The 11,389-nt window shown below is 39.6% G+C and overlaps 1 long non-coding RNA gene across 1 annotated transcript; it reads right to left on the reverse strand.

Moving 5' to 3' along the window:
• Positions 1-8,083: 8,083 nt before the first annotated feature.
• Positions 8,084-10,145, reverse strand: LOC106028092 (uncharacterized). The gene is made up of 2 exons (XR_010047057.1): positions 9,179-10,145; positions 8,084-9,030 (listed from the first exon to the last, which is right to left on the reverse strand). It is a non-coding gene; the product is annotated as an uncharacterized LOC106028092 (long non-coding RNA).
• Between the last annotated feature and the right edge of the window lie 1,244 nt (positions 10,146-11,389).

An 11,389-nucleotide genomic window follows, 5' to 3' on the forward strand; every position in this document is an offset into this window, starting at 1 on the left:
TTAATATTTTATCAAGCCAAGAACTAGCAAAACCAATTCGTACCATAACTCTTTGTATCATGCCAGACTAATTTGTGTTCACTCTTAATGAAATGATTCCCTATTTCAGGTGTTAATACTGGACATGACTTTATGCCAGTTAAAACAACAAATTTGCTTCTAAGCTGTGCATGTGATAAACTTTCTGATAATTTATGTTTCTGTTGGATGAAGCCATGTTTTCATTCAAAATAAAGTGTTATAAATGATTCATGTTTCTCTATATTTTAACAGGATCAAATTAATTTTTTAATTGAACAGTGAAATGACCTGTTCTTCCAAAATACATATTAAAAGATAGTTACAAATGACAATGAGGATTGAGAAAGACTTTGAATTATTCTTTTATTTGCTGAAGGTATTTGGCCAACTTTTCTGAGTAGAAATTTATAGCACTTAATAAATTACTGAAAAGCACTATCTCTTCAAATGAGATTGTAGCTATTTGAAAGAAAATAAACGAGGTATAATAGCAGCAACAACAATGACAACAACCACATTTTATTGTATAAAAATCTCAGACAAGAAGACACTGACCAAATTAATTGACAGTTAGATAAATTTTTATACTAAAAACTACTGGTGAGAAGTCCAATAGTTTTATTTAGTTATTTAAACTGACAAATTTATTATGTACAACATTCACAGTGTTTTTAATAATACATGCATTATATATAGTACAACGACTAAATATGACTACCATATACATTATCTCACCCAGTTCTCATTTTTATGGTGATAACATTTTAAAATCCACTCGGTCGGTATTTTTCAAGATTTTGGCATATTGTTAACTGCAGTCACTCTGTGGTACAAAAGATCTCTGCAATCGATTCCTTGTATCTAACTGAAATTTTATGTGCTACGTCCAATATTTCCTTCCCCTTCCTGGCAGCCACCCTATCCTTGGAGTCACCATCACTCTACTCTCTGTTTCTACGAAGCCAGCTTATTTAGATTCCAGACATTTGTGATATCATGCAGTACTGCGTTTGTCTGTCTGCGTCTGGCTTCTTTCACGTAACATAACATCTTCCAGATTTGTCCATGAACCCTGGCACACTGTTGGTAGGATGTCAGTTAGTACAATCATCATGCAAGAAGTTTAGAGGTTGCTCAAAACATTAGCAGAGCTACTGTACAACCTAGAAACTTGGGTATAGAGCCAAAGGCAATGCAATCAGTTAAGGTGAGGAGATCTGCCCTCCTGTGCTCCTGGCAGCGTTATTCCAAACAGCCAAGATAAGGACTCAGCCTAAGTGTCCCCCTCTGCAGGTGAATGGGTAAAGGAAAGTGATTATAGCCTTTAAATGTGACACTTTCTGTACATACAATCTTTTTCTAACTATGATTTGTGTAACAGAAAGAAAATCTCTCCTCTTTTCTGATGTCTTTCTTAGTGGAAATTTAACACACCGGCTTTATGATAGTTGAAATTTCATCATGTATGAAATGGATACAGTGCTGAAATACTTCAAAAATTTCTTTGTAGCAATTTCTACTTTTCTATTTGCTTTTACTATAAAACTGATGCTTAAATACAGATGCTATGCTATGAAACATAATATAAACTCAATCTTTTCCTTATAATCCATAATTTGAAGGCAAATGTTTTCTGAGATATCATATCATACATGCTGTATGATCATATGCACTATGTGATATCATTATATACGTGCTGTATGGTATCATTAATATCATACATACACACACTACTGAGTTACCAAAATAAATTGTATTATGCATATCACTATTTTTTGCCATGTAAATTATTTTCCATTGAGGAAGTAAGTTTCCTTGGGTGTAATGATTTTACAAAAAGGTTTACAGTCTCCCAATGACTTCCAGGCAATTCAGTTGTAAACAAAATCCAGGAAGACCTCAATCTAATGCATAAAACTTCTAGATATTATCCAAGTATAAAGTGAGCTCCTATCACAAGAGTACAGGAAAGTAGATCTTTTAAATGGGTCTGTCTTCAGGAGTTAATGAAAGAAGAGTGTCATTTTGTACGATCCCATTTTGGTCCTGGTAAAATATTTTAGCAAAGTGGCCATCATTAGACACTTGTTTAATGACCAAACTAGAGTCTAGTTTAAGTTAAGTAAATTATCCCTGTTTTTTCATGCTTAACTTCTGGTAGAAACTCTGATTTTTCCCTTTTGTCCACCAAAAAGCAACAACTGGACTACAACATTTAAGAGAAAAATTATGGAAGTCTTATAAATAACAGAAAATAACTACAATGTGGAAGAAAACCTGAATTTGATTAGGTATCAAGTATAGTTACTAGAGAGCAACAGTCTTGAATTCTAATGGGTCGTCTGCCTCATGATTTTGACCACTTCCCTTACATCAAGGCAACATGATTGCCACCCCAATTCCAACCCTGAAGTGTAAAGACCACAGCTCCTTACCAATATCTGATTTCTTTCTGTCTTTGAATAAATGACAAACATATTTAGTGGAAACTCTTCTTAGATGTAGGATTCACTGTAGCTGCTTTGTCTTGCTAGGACAATTAAGATGTTTTTCAGAGGATTTTCTAAAGTACAGAAGATCTGTGCTTATCAAGTATCACGTGGAATGCTGTGGCTACCTCTTATGATACTCTCCAGAGACCTACTGCTCATTTCAATGAAAACCCTGATTTGCCCTCTTCTGAGCCTTATCCACATAATGCATCCTTCTGCAGCTCTCTGCACTGGCCTCTTTCAGTGTTTCCTGTTTCCTGGAGTAGCAGCACTGCTCACCTTGTCAAAAGTTGAAATCAAGCCAGGAGTCCCTCCTCCACCATGCTCTCTGTCTAATCCATCTTCTTCATCCTTCTGCCCCATAGTTACACCTATCATAAATCTATACTCTTTCTGTCTCCCTCAGAAAATAACCATTCAGGATTCTCGTCTTTAATCCACTGAAGCAGTGTCCTAATCTGTGTATCATAGATGACCATGAACTTTCCAACCTGCAAGCCGTTCTCTTCTCTGCAAACCTCTCTGTGTGTCATCCCCCACTCATTACCCCTCTTCAGCAATTTCTCCTGCATCACAGTGCACACACACAAGGCTGCAACATGAGCATGAGCACGTATTTCACACAGGTAACCTATTCTGCCAGATTAATTATAGATACCACATTTCCCTATCAAGAATTTTGCTATTGTGTAAATTGCATCATTGATTTAAACACAATCTTGACCTGGCCCTAGTCTCAGCTAGGGCCCCAGTACATCTATTTTTTTTTTTTTTTTTTTTTTTTTTTTGTGCACTAATATTTTTTTCAGTCCCATCCAGTTTACTTCCCATTCACCTCCTGCTCTTATTTGCATAGATTTTTTATTTGCTCTTCCTCTACAGTAAATTCTTTCCCCTCAGATTCCTTAGTTGACTCATTCCATTGTTTTGAGCATCTTTTGTCAGCACAGCTTTTCCTCATCTCCATTTCTAAGGGAAATTATTAGAACTCACCCCTCTTCCAGCATCTGCCTGCCCTCTCCTGGGTCTGCACCTGTGAGGTCAGCAGAGGGCTCTCTGTGTTTCACACTGTTTCATCACCAAGCACAGGGCCTGATGTGCAACACTCAATAGAGTTAATTCAATAAACACTGATTAAACAATAACTGAAATGGGTTGTTTTCTGTACATAATTGAAGGGTCAGTTTCTGAGGATGCACCTCGGGAGAAGGGAAAACTACTATAAAGAGTAATTATCTGTCTCTAGAATTTAAACATTCATTGTACTATTTAAATGCAACTTCCACTATTAAACAAATTAACTCCTCTTCCATACCAAACATCAATAAATATATTCCTCCCCAAAATTTTTTAAATCAAAGTGTCTTGTGTAATACTACACTTAAAGTCAACCTCATTTTACTTCTTACAAGCAAGCAAAAGGAACAAAATACAAATGTATGCTGGGAAACTTTGTTTTCTGGTTGCAAATTTCAGGTCATCTAGTTCTTGTGTCTTTTATTTTCTCTCATTGATTTCTCCCCCCCACCCCTTTTTTTTTTCATTCTATAAAAAGGGAAGCTATGGTCAGTCATTTAACTTTATCTGTTGTGTGTTACCAAAGCATTTATATAGAACTGAAAGTTGGTTAATCAACAATTATGTGATGTAAATTTCTCTATAGTTTGGTTTAAAAAAATTGATTTGAAATCCATTTAGATTTTGGGGTAGCATGCAGAGCCAAAGAAAGAGAGGGAGAGAGGCAGGGTAGAGGGGGAGACAGAGAGAGAGAGGTGTGTCTGTAAGCTGCCAGTGGTTTCAGTCTCAGGACTGAAACACCCTCCCTGCTGTGGTTTCCATGGGAGTCAGCCTGGCTCCCTCTGAAAGTGACTCCAGCAGATGGGATGATTGAGGGTGATTGCTTTTACATACTTGATGAAAACTGGTGGAAATATAGACAGCCCTGCAGTAATTTTTTATGCAGCTTGCTAACTATTGCTTTTCTTTTTAAATGGACATTTACTACCCATTTAGAACAATCAAATACCTCAAAGCAAACATTAAGCAAAATGTGGCCTAACACAAGCCCTGCTTCTCTTGATAGTAATAACCAGGAATAGCCCATTACATGGTGAATCTACATTTTTACAAGTTGCTTTATAGATTCACTTTGTGATCACTAATAAACCTATTTAGCAAATATGTAATTAAGGAAATCTTAATGAAAACCAATTATCCAGTACCCTAAATTTATTTAATTTCTGGAGTGCCAAAATGTGTTTTAAAGGAGTTGTGTTATATGTATTAGTGCTAAAAATGTCACTCTTGTGCAACACCAATTTACCCACAGTGACACTAAGGGGCAATTAACATTTTAAATTGTGTGCTGCACTCATGACTTTTGTATTGTGATTTTCTTTATTCTGCAGAGTGTAAACACATGTATGGTAAATGCATTTTATTAGTAATTAGGCTGAACTTTATCAACAGATCTTGCAAATTACATGAGCACACGTGTCTACTCATGCACTAGTAGCAGCTTTCGGGAGAAAATTCAACTGTGTACTGGGACAGAGAAAAAAAATATATATCCCTGTAGGTTTTATGGGATAGTTTGCAAATGACACAAAAATCAATGGGTCCACATGAAACTGCCATGTGTCCAGCTTCGAAAAACATGTTTGTCTTGAAATAATTTTAGATTTACAGAAAAGTAACACATTTGCTTGAGTTTGCGTTTACCTTGTGCCTGGGTTACATATTTCATTTATGAAAATCAGGAAATTAACATTAATTATGAAGCTACAAATCATATGCAAATTTCTCAGTTCCACCATCGCAATTACCTGGTTTTCTATAGAATATAATTCAGTGTCCCCGATGGTAGTTAGTTGCTGAGACTTTTTAACAGCCTCCAATGATTGAGAATATCTTAGTCTTTTCTTGTTTTTCATGACCTTGACAATTCTGATTCCTAACATAACTAATCAGTTACTTTGTAAAATGTCATACAATTTGGGTTTGCCTGGTATTTCCTATTAAATCAAGCTTGAGCAGTTTCTGGCAAGAATTCCCCAGAAATGATGCCATGTCCTTCCCGAAATGTGACACCGTTGAATACCTGTGTCAGGGGGTCCTATTCCTTGTGATATGTACCCTAAACTCTTAGTCAATGCAGTGCCAGATTTCTTCTTTGTAAAGTTACTTTCAGTATGTGGTATAGCCTGTTTCTTTTCAAATTTTCACTTGCTGATTTGGGTCTCCATTGGCAGATCTTTCAACTATTATTATAGTGGTGAATCACTAATTACAATTTTGGATTTGCCTCATTCCTTTTTATGTTAACTGATTTGATATTTCTCTACAAAGAGCGGCTCCTCAGGAGTGATCAATGATTTATGCAATTACTATGCACGTTGGCATGGACACATGGAAATTTATTTAACTCTGTAAATTATAATCAAATGCTGTGACTGAGCGCTGCTTGGCTTGCTTTTCTCTTTAGTCTCCTCGGCGATACCCCTAGGTACAGCATTTAGAGACACAGCATACCACGTGATCAAGTTAGCTGTCTCCTTTTTTCGTTAAATAAGTGAAAATATGAATACTGATATTATTCCAGTTGAATTTTTTAGTTTCAGAAAAAAAATCCTATTTATTATTTCCTCAAGTTCTTTCAATGCTTTCCTAGAATTATGTTAAATTTCTCTTTCTACACTTCATCCATGTCATTGTCAGTCTCCTTGAAGAGCTTTACTTTCATAGAAACCTCTGGTTGTCTGGTTGCCCTTTTGGTGATGTTACATCTTTATTAAGGATGAAGTTTTGTTCTAAATCTGTTCAATGTTGCTTAATTCCTTCCAGCTTTAGTAGACTGAAATCCAGATTATGCAGACCAAGTAGCAGTCTGTGGCCTCTGCATCAAACCTCGGAATAGAAAAGACATCATCCAAACTTCAGATCATCCTCAGCTCCTCTTCACACAGCTCTTTACCCTGGGTGTATGATTCACATATTCAATTTTTTACCATGAGGTTTTCCTAGGTGGGTTAAACCCTGAGAACTCCAACTCAGAAGCTCAGAAGTTTCCAGATTCATCTCTCCTGGTGAGATGAACCAACTGCTCTCTGCCTCAGCACCAGTGATGGGCTAGAATTAGCACTGGGAGTAGAAACTACAAGGGACTTAACAGCCCACAGCTGAATTCAAACAGAATAGCTGTACTCCAAGGTGTTCCTGCACAGGGCCTTAGAAATGCAGAGCATCATTTACTGCCTGGATAATTGCGCTTATAATGCTAATGAGCAAAAAACAAAATTAAACTAAACAAAAACAAAAGAAAAATCTTCCATCTTTCAGATTGTCTGATTCCTAGAACACCAACACAGTGTAAAGGCTAGAAAAAGATACATGGATGATGGAATTGTAGACAGATACCTTCTTCATCACAGAAATCCTGGTGAGATAACTATATTTTGGATGCTTATGAAAGTCCCTAACTGCCAGGGATTTAGCTCAGTGGCATACATGCCTGCCTGGCAAGTGTGAGGTCGTGAGTTTGATCCCTGGTTCTGAAAAAAAAAAAAAAGAAAGAAAGTCCTTAAGAGACTCAGATTCTTGGGTAGTCTTGCCTAATGGAAAAAAAGCCTTGATCATATCTATGCCAATCAAGGGCATGACTTTTGCTGGGAAAATGAAGACTTTCTCTTAACTAAAGGTCTGTGAGAAAAATGGAGTACCAAGAAATTGGAATTTGATGGAGTGCCTTTCCATTACAGAGAAAGGACTGTTTCTGGGAAGATATGACAATAAATGTAGAAACAATTACAAGGAGTATTTTTTTTGGAATTTCTTGTAGCTCTCATGAGCAAAAACACATAATAAAAAATATAGGACTTCAGAAAACAAATTACTTATAATTTCATACCTATTAAAAGGGGCTTTTTTAAACTAAAAAAGGACTTCAGTATCTTTAATCCATAAGATAAAAAAGGTCTGCAGAAAATCACACTGCTCATCAAAGGAGGAGTCAGAGCTATAGCCAGGTAGGAGAGTCTGATCCTTGTTCAAATTACTCAACAAAAAGAGAGAGTATAAGAGTAAACTGGCAAATCAGACAACAAATACTGTCCGCATAAAGGAAACGTTAACCATAAAAGGCATCTGTTTGCTTGCCAGATCTACTACCCTGAAATATAATCTTGAAAACCGAATTAACACTGAAGTTATTTACAGGCACCTGTCTTACAGTGACCTGTGTTTATCTTCGGCTTGTAGCATAACCTGTCTCCTCTTAAGTACCATTTGACAAGATACTTGAAATATCACAGCGTTCTTAAGAAATCTAATTCAACATTTTAATGCAAATTTTTGCCTTTGGAGCAGGTTTCATTGAAAATATCCTGGAGATGCAAGACTGTTCCTGATGCTGTCATGGGGAGAATGAGTAGATGTCCTCTTCCCTTAGACCTTTATTTACATCTGGCTGAAATCACCATCAAAGAACTCGGTGCATTTCCTGCCTCTCTGGGCTCAGGAGAGATAAAGGATCCATCGCCTTTAAATATACCAGAGCTGCGGCTCAGAACAAGTAAGAACAATCATTGGGCTTTTATTAAACTCAGATTCTAACATAAAAGTCAACCCACAAACAGAATCCGTACTTAGTGTACAATTTTGGATATGAAAGGTACCTGTGAGAGATCTCATTCATTATGAAGGAGGTCAAATGAGTGCATTTGAAGCAACCTGACACCCTCACTACCACCATGAACCACCAACAGCTTTGGCGAGTGTTCTTGCACTGTTCCATGCTTGACACTGAGTGCTCAGCACTCCCCCACTGATTTCCTTTCCCATCCCAAAGTGCCCTCAAACACTTAACTTCTAAATAGTTCCTCCTTTGACCCTATTGGTGTTCATTAACATAAATACCTTAGGCCCCCAGTGGCCCTCTCTGACACCAACCAGACTCTTGTTGATTGCCAGTCACCTGAACTCATACCAAATACTTTATGGTTTGCCCAGAACTGAGAGTTTTCTGGGAAAAGGGTCTTCCAGTACTAAAATGGGTATTTTCCTGGACTAACAGAGATGGTCCCTCTCCCTAGATTTGATCCCCCACAACATGCATCTTCCAGGACCACAGAACTGCACTTGGTGATCCCCAGCGGACACCTACTGACTACCTTTTAATTTCTTACTGATTTAAACTACACAAATGAGTCTACTATTACCTGCTCCTGACTCGGCTACTGTTCAAGCTACTTCCCCGAGTTCCCAAAGACTCTTCATTGATCTTCTACTACTACTCTTCTGCCTTGCCCAACATGTCCCCTCCCACCCCCCAGGGCTTGTCTTCCAAGACCCTAGAGAGGAGAGCATATATCTGTTTCCTCCAGGTCCGCGTGTCCGGGTTCTGGTGGGCCCGACGGAACTCCACCATCTTGTCTTCTCACTAGGGAACTGCATGGCTTCCAAGTCCTGCGCGTCCCCGGGGGGCTAGGGCAACAGTCTGCTGGCCTCCATTTGCACAACCCTGGGGGAAAGGGGAATCCGAGGATGCCAGGCAGCAAAAGAAACTTCTCAGAAGCCTTTACAGAGCCAGCCCCCCTGGACACATTCTCACAGCTTGTTTCCCCCACAGCTCTCCACGGGATGAGACATTCAAAATTATGTCCAAATACCTGCACCCTGCAACGCTTTCCGCACAGAGAGGTTCTAGTAGCCCGAGGGAAATAAAGATACATAAACACCTGTTCTCAACTGATCCTGACTCCGAAGCCAGGGCAGCACCACATTTCCGGTTGCTCTCAGGTTTAGCCACACTTCAGGAAACGGGGCCTCACTGATGACACTTCCGGTTGTAGAGCTTCAGTCGCTCCCCGCGACACTTCTCTTCCGCAGCCCCCTCACCGTTACGATGGAGCACGCCTCTCCAGATCTATTTTACATCGAGTCTGGAACACAGCGTACCCTTCTGAACTGTTCCAAGGAACCTGCTGGAAGTCGGAAGCCAGGTGACAACGTCCCACTTCTCTCTCTCTGACTGCTGGAGTGAGGGGAGCGCGGCTCGCACTCAGCCAATCCTGGCGCACATAGGGCGGGCCTTTCTTCTTCTGGCCCAATCCGGGGAGTCCGTCGCTTCCTCCCGTCCAGCCCATATCGTAACCAGACCTGTACTTGGCATCTGCTAGTGACATCTCACTGGGCCCAGGAAGGCTCCAGCTTTTTTCTCTTCTCACTTAAGGACATTTACAGCCTAAGCCCTAAAGGATACTCGCACCGGTCCAATAAACGTGGTCCCCCAAAACTGCGGTAATTTCATTCTTTAACCTCCAAGAAAGGCTGGAATGGGTAAGAGACTGTGGTGTGGCGGATTCTTGAGGAGCAGTTGTTGGGTCCAGTCGGACTGCGGCGCGCAGTCTGGTCGGCCTATGGAACTCGGATCCTAAAATAAGAGGCGGACCTCCCGGAAGTGGAAATCACTCCTGAATCCCCGAGATCAGTCAAAGGGCTCCGTGGCCCTGGAGCAACGGAAGCTCGACCTCCGGACACCCTTGTGGCACCGAGAATGGAGCTGCAAAAGTAAAGGTGCAGGATGTGCAGTGTTTATCCAGATGAGTAAAAGTTCGCCCTGACGCTACTCGTTAAGTAAGGTGGGGTCTGTGGGCAGAACCATCAGATTAGGTTTCCAGTGTAAAGGGGAGGGGTGCGTTGGTGGGCGTGGCTTTGAGGGGCTTCTACTTCTTGGTTGGCTCCGGACCGCGCAGCTCTGCCCTCTGACTGGACAAGGGACGGGTTCGATGGCCCGCTGAGGGCTCCACTGGCTTCAAAAGAAAGAGGAACGCTGAGACTAAATGAAATCTTCCAGTTCCGGGAAGCCTGAAGAGCAGTGCAATGTGAGGAACGTTGCGAGGGTTCTGAACAGCTAGCAGAAGGCGCTCCCAGGTCACAGTTTAAGAAAGGGGTAGCGCGAGTGCGGACCTCTTTAGCTGTTCAGGCTTTCTGTCTCTGGGTGACTCTTTATATCTGTGTCTCTGCATCTGTGTGACGTTCTCCAGGTTGCCCGCACTTGATCCTTGGCCAGCTGAGTGACACTGCACACCCAAAACCACTAGGTTAGGCCCCGAAGGTCTGATTGCTTAGAGCCATAGATCTGTCACCTATGGACAGAATTCTGGGTAGGGGCGTGGCTGGGGCAGGGTGGAGGGCGCTGCAGGTATCTCCTGATGTTGGACCTGAATGGAAGGTTAATTATAATTAAGACAATTAAAACCAATTACAGATGTGGAGCCTTATTATATATACTAGGTAACATAAGTAATATATGGTTATTATAACATAAAAACAATGTATAAATTTAAGCATAATACAATATATTTACTAAATAATTATAAAAAATGAATATACAAAACATGTTAAGAACACAAAATAACTTATAAGAAAATATACACAATACAGAAAAATATGTAAATAAAAATATTTTAATGCAGACAGTAAAACAATTTTATAAGAAATGTATATAGCCAACAATATACTGTTGGTATTCTTTCTAAAGTAAAATTGATAAAACATGCTGAATTTTAAGTAATTATATGATTTAAGCATTTACTGATTTATGTAGTTAAAATGCATATGAATGTAGAATATAAAATAAAATGATACTTTGTATGCAACTCTTAGGCCTATGAACTTACTTTAGGTTGGTGAAGAGTATGCCCTCTAAGACCAAGTAAAACATTTTTGGTATGCAGTGTTCACCACGTATCTCAAACAGGTCACTCTACCCTGGCTAAAGGTGTTCAGGCTCTCTGAGCCTGGCTTTCATCATCAGTACAGTAGTGATGTCAATAGTGTTACCTACCTTACATGAATGTTTTAAGATATTAAATGAC

This window comes from Cavia porcellus, unplaced genomic scaffold (assembly GCF_034190915.1).
Source record: "Cavia porcellus strain 051 isolate PalLab524CR breed Dunkin Hartley unplaced genomic scaffold, mCavPor4.1 scaffold_4, whole genome shotgun sequence".
NCBI lineage: Eukaryota > Metazoa > Chordata > Mammalia > Rodentia > Caviidae > Cavia > Cavia porcellus.